This window comes from Anolis sagrei, chromosome X (genome assembly GCF_037176765.1).
Source record: "Anolis sagrei isolate rAnoSag1 chromosome X, rAnoSag1.mat, whole genome shotgun sequence".
Classification (NCBI taxonomy): Eukaryota; Metazoa; Chordata; class Lepidosauria; order Squamata; family Dactyloidae; genus Anolis; species Anolis sagrei.
In genome coordinates, this window is record NC_090034.1 from 48242712 (window position 1) to 48248791 (window position 6080).

Here is a 6080-nt window from a genome sequence, read left to right on the forward strand (position 1 = left end):
CAGAAAGACCACAGTTGCCTCCTTCAAACAAAATGATGTCACAGCATTTTTTTCCCCAGAAGGCAAAAGAGCCTTGGCAAAAAACACTGGTGAGGGGAGGAGGGAGAGTGTGAGTCAGCAGCATGGAGGAGGGATGCAGGAAGCACAAGGAAGGACACCACACCTCCAGCAAGGTGAGTGGGAGATGACGCCAGGGGGCTTAAGAATGGCCACTTCCATGGGGGGTGGGGTGGAGGAAAGCACTGGACTGCCATTTCATGGAACTCCTTCCCATAGAAATGATAATCAGATCCTTTTCACAAAATGGTGGAGGAGGAGTCAGAGAAAAAAGAGGCAGGCGAGGGGAGGGACTAAAAAGCACATGGGGCCAGAAGTGTATGGAACGCCACTCCCCCTTTCAAGCAGAACAAGACCTTCCTGCCCGCTCACACAACTTTTCAGTCCACAGCACTCTGTCCTGTAATAGACTTTATACTACTAGCTTTTCTTCAGGCTCACTTTCAATTACAGGTCAGACATAATCACTGATAGCCATGTATAAATATGTGAAAGGAAGCCACAGGGAGGAGGGAGCAAGCTTGTTTTCTGCTTCCCTGGAGACTAGGACGCAAAACAATGGCTTCAAACTACAAGAAAGGAGATTCCATCTGAACATGAGGAAGAACTTCCTGACTGTGAGAGCCGCTCAGCAGTGGAACTCTCTGCCCTGGAGTGTGGTGGAGGCTCCTTCTTTGGAAGCTTTTAAACAGAGGCTGGATGGCCATCTGCCGGGGGTGATTTGAATGCAATATTCCTGCTTCTTGCCAGGGGGTTGGACTGGATGGCCCATGAGATCTCTTCCAACTCTTTAATTCTATGATTCTAAGAGGCTGTCCAAGCAGCATCCTAAACTCTGTAAGCAGTGCTTTAATGGGACAAATACAGAAAGGTCAACAGCAGTGCGGAAAGCTGTTGAATAGTGAGAGGCAAAGAAATGGGGAGGAGGGAACTCGGCCACTTTCCTTGAGGGCTGGATGAGCAGATTTCCCACTAAGTGTTGCCCTCTGCTTTTCAATCTGCAATCCTCCCTCTGGTCATCAGGCCAGAAACATGAGACAGTTCTCCTTTGATCCCTCAAGAAGAAGAAAAGCAACTTGATAGCTGAGGCTGATGTAGCTCCAACACAGTGGAGGCTTTTTTTCAACTTTATTCATTTCTTCACCTTCTTTGCAATGAATCCACCATGAAACTGCTGAGTTAAATTTAAAAATAATGCTTGAAAGTAAACTGTAAAGCAGCAAGAAGGGTTTGGAGAGCCTATTTACTTTATCATAAAGCAGGTGGGGGCTGCTACTAGACAGGACTGACAAAGAAGAAAACTTCAGCCATGTTTTGCAGCTTCCTCTTCCCTGAAGGCAAATGCCGCAGGAGGGAGGGAGCTCCAGAGAAAAGACACCACACCTCCTTTGGGAAAAAAAAACAGCCACCATTTCATGAAACTCTTTCCTATAAAAGAGATAGAAGGGTCATTTCACAAAATGGTGGAGGAGGGAGGAGTCAGAGAGAAAGGAGGCTGGAGAGGGGAGGTACGAAGAAGCACATGGAACTGGAGGAGGAACGCCACTCCCACCATCAAGCCGAATAAGAGATGCAGCTTCATTTCCACTCATGTTGTTGTTCCGTCCATATTGCTCAATCTAGGAACAGTGTGCCATGCAAACAAGCCGCTTTCTCTTACCAAAAGCAATCCCGAACTATACGCTCCCAAATTATGCATAGCCTTCATACTACAAGTGTGCTCAAGAATTCACTGTGTTTCTTTAACCCTTTCCTCTTCCGGTCCAGCTCTATTTCAAGTTCTGATTAGACATCACGAAATAAGTTCATCAAATTGTGTCATAAGCTTTGCTGACAATGAACAGAAAAGCAGAGAAGGCGGTACAAGGCAGATGAGCTGTATCAAGATTATTGTGTAGGATTATTAATGTTGCCATCTTCTTTGGATATGGTTAAACAACCACTGCCGAAAATGCTGGTAGAGGGAGGAGGGAGGGAGTGGGCAGGAGAAGGCGGAGGAAGAGAACCACGAGGCTGTATCCAACAGATACCGCACAAGCACCTTTTCAAAAAAGGGAGGGAACACAGGAGGCAAAGGGAGTGGTTGGGCAAGACAATGAGGGACAGGACCAATAGGAAGCAGCTGGCCACCATTTTATGTAGCACTTTCCTCCAGATAAACCATATTTTTCACAAAATGGCGGCAGAGTGGGGAAGGAACTCAGGAGGGAGGAGCGAGAAAGAATGGGCTGGAATGAAGAGAGCCAATAGATAGCATTCACACGGAACAATACCACTCCCCATTTTTCAATGAATAAAAAGGGCCCGGCCTCCATTTTGTGAACATTTCCATACCCAAAAGTAATCCCACCCTTTCCCTTCCGATTAGACAGGCCTGTGTGCCAAATGCTCCATACTCCCCACCGTACTGCAGGCAGACAACCCAAGGGCAGTGTTGCAAACCTGTGGTCAGAAAAATCCATGTCGGTATGTCTTTCACTCCTTATGCTTCTATTCAGGCTCTTATTCAACAGTTTATCAGGTGATATTCCCACAATTTTTACAGCAAGTGTGAAATAAACCACGCAAGTAGTGTTTTCACAAGACGGAAAAGCCAAGGTCAGGAGGGGAGAGCTCAGCCCGTTCTTTTGAGCCCCACAGGAGCTGCATGTGTTTCAGAAGATGCCAGCCTTGGTTTAAAAATTTGTACCAGTAACACAAGATCATACTGAATCATTGTCACACCATTCAAACAAAACCAAACAAAGTAATCAGGAAAGCATGTGTATTTGCAGTTTTGTGTTCCACAAATGATACACTGTATAAAGGAGTAAGACAGAAATGTTTGTTAGTAGTGTCTTAGATACAATAAATAAGATAGATATGGAAGGGAGAGCTCCAAAGTACTGTATGGGCCACACTCTTTTCTCATACCGCACTAGTCCATGTTTTGAACACTTTACATTTCATAAAACAAAGCAATTGCTTAAAGATGGTGCAGGATACACAAGACAATCACTGTCCTCTAACACATAATAAAATAACATTAGTTTGCAATCAACCTCATCATCAAAGAAAAGTCTAGTCTTTACAACATCAGGGGAATAAATCCAGGTAGAGAGAGTTCACAATACAATTACAAGTTATATAGTTGTTTTCTTTGAAGAAAGAATGCCACACACCCTTTAGGGAAAAAAAGCGAACGGCTGCCATTTTATGTTTTCTATAGTTAAAGAACAAACAGGTTTTCACAAAATGGTGAAAGGGAAGAGCATGAGAGAGATAGACAAGACAGAAGAGAGAGCATGCCAGTAGCAGAGCTCACAAGGAAGAATCACACACTTACTTGTTACAAAAAAGGACCTAGGCAACATTTTATGGAGCTTTTTGCGAAATGACGGTAAGAAGGGAACCCACATGGGAGGAGTGGGTGAGAGGGAATATGCTGGAGAGAGAGAAGACACAGAGAATGCCACTTCCATTTCACCTGAAACCACTCCAAGCAACATGCTTCAAAATCTGCAGTGTTTGAAAAGATACAGCTCGACCATTTCTTTCATCCTTTAATCCTTCTGTTCAGGCTCCCCCCCCCCCCCCAAAGCAGTTTATCCGACTAATTTTGTCAAAATCCCATTATAAAGTCTTCCAATCATGTATCAGCAATCAAAATGTCTCCATATGAAATTTTCATTTTTTCTCCATGTATTAAACAGTAATTCTTCATTTTTCCAGACCAGGTTGATTCTACAGTATGACCCCTGTACCTGCAGAATTGATACCCACAGTTTCACCTACCTCCATGTCATCTAGGTCCTCCAGTCAATTATATGATATCCTTCTGCCAAAACTTACACATAGAGCATCTCTCTCCAGGAATGTATAGATCCTCCAGTAACTTCCAGTGGTAGTCATTAATTTCAATAGGGTTCACTATTATCCAGATTTCTGTTTCTACAGTAGGTTGTGGATACAGGGGTGGTACTGTATACACATTTTCTTGAAAAGCTTTAGTGTTGTTCCAGTTTGAAATAAATGGCTTTGATACAACTTGCCATAAGATTCCTACCTCAAAGCCCTGCCTCTCCTCCTCCTGGTGTCCTTCTTTGGAGAGATTTCATATATACTTGCTGATAAAAAAAAGGATGTTGAGACATAATACTATTAATCAAGAACTAAACTGCTAACCTGTTCTGCCAATGGAATGATCGAAGACTCCTTTAAGTATCACAGAAATGAGCTCTGTCTCCTCTTCTCTGGGTATCCAACAACTTGTTCAAGTGTTTGCATTGGTCTCCAAATCCTTTTGAGTTTGATGAACTGACATGGTGTTGATGATCCAGATTCCATGCCACGCAGGCAATAGTCAAGAAACACTGCGTACAAGAGTAGTGAGTCTGAAATATTTGGAAATAAGGACTTAACAGGACTGAAAATCAGGGATACCCATGGTACTATAATCATGCCAGAAATGCAACAGCTACTGAACAGCTGCCATTGCACCACTGGAAAAAAAAGTCATCTGAAAACTGCAACACAGGTGCACATTATAAATGTATGACAATCTATCATAAAACAAACAAATAATGAGACTAATAAGCTCTAGTAAACAGACTACAAAAAGCACTGTTGGGTAACAGAATCTGTCATCTGTTTAAAATAACTTGGAAAACCTTACAATCCAATCAGGCTAGAATCCCACAATGCACCATTTTCACTTAAAAATACAGACCAGGGTACACACTGGGTAGGTTGCAATTTGGTGTTTTGACAGACATGGATAAAATTAGTTCATTCTGACGTAACAAAATTGAGATTACTTACAGGCATGAACCACCTCTGAGTCTTCCTTATTTAAAAAAAAAACCTATGAAATTCATGAGGTTGTCATAGTCAACAGGCATTTTGAAGGTGTATATACACACACACACACAAAATAGTTCCACATTACCGTTCCTTTATAAGTAATTAAATAATCGGTACCTTTTCTTAACTCTCTAACTTTTCTTGCTTTGGACGAAACAGAAATATCCAATCCTATGAAATCACACCAAGAACGTTACCAACATGTTATTCCTTTGAATAAGAGAAGACGTGCCGATGCTGTTGCGCTCTCTGAAACGTGACCTTTCTTAATTTTTCGTTTAGAAAACTTAACGCTGAAACACATCGGCATTTCAAACTTTTACACAAAATATTGCTGAAACAAATACAACCGTCCTTCTCCCAAGAAGTCGCCTGTAAAGAGATGGGAATCACAATAAACAACCTGAGTCCCAGTTGTTATTTCTTTTTTTTTAAATGTCCCCCGCAGTCAATTAATAAATCTAGTTATTTAAACAGTTTAAAAAATGAAGGGAAATGCTGTGGGATATGACTGGAAGAAAAAGACAGGAGAGGGGGAACCATGCAGACATTTTATGACACTGCCTTCTTCACCACAGCATTTCTGAAACAAATGGTGACACTGTGAGGGATTATAGAATTACACAATCATAGTTGGAAGAGACCTCATGGGCCATCTAGTCCAACTTCCTGCCAAGAAGGAAAATCACATTCAAAGTACCCCAGACAGATGGCCATCCAGCCTCTGCTTAAACGCCTCCAAAGGAGCGTCCACCGCTGGGGGGGATTAGGAGGAAAACCAAAAAAAGTGGGCCTGTGAGGAATGAAGGCACAGAGTATCTGACTAAATTACTCCCTTTTTTAAAAAAAGCATCCTGTCAATCTCTTCAGAGGAAAACAGCCTCTGAGGAAGGTAAATGGCAGGAGAACTACAAGATGGAGGAAGGAAGAAAAAGGAGACAAGTGATCAATGTCAAATGAAGAGGACTAGCTAGTCGTTCTTGTTCTCAAAGGTGTCCTGTTGCCACTAAGGAAATGGTCCTCTTCAGAAGGGGGTTTTAAAAAATGCCAGCCAAGGGGGAAACCCTGGCAAGGCCTCCATTTTGTGACTTGGCTCTTCAGTTGAGGCAGTTCAGCTGAGAGGGAGGAGCCAAAGGAGGAAGCCCGCCAATAGGAGCGCGAGGCGTGCCCCGCCCACTCCT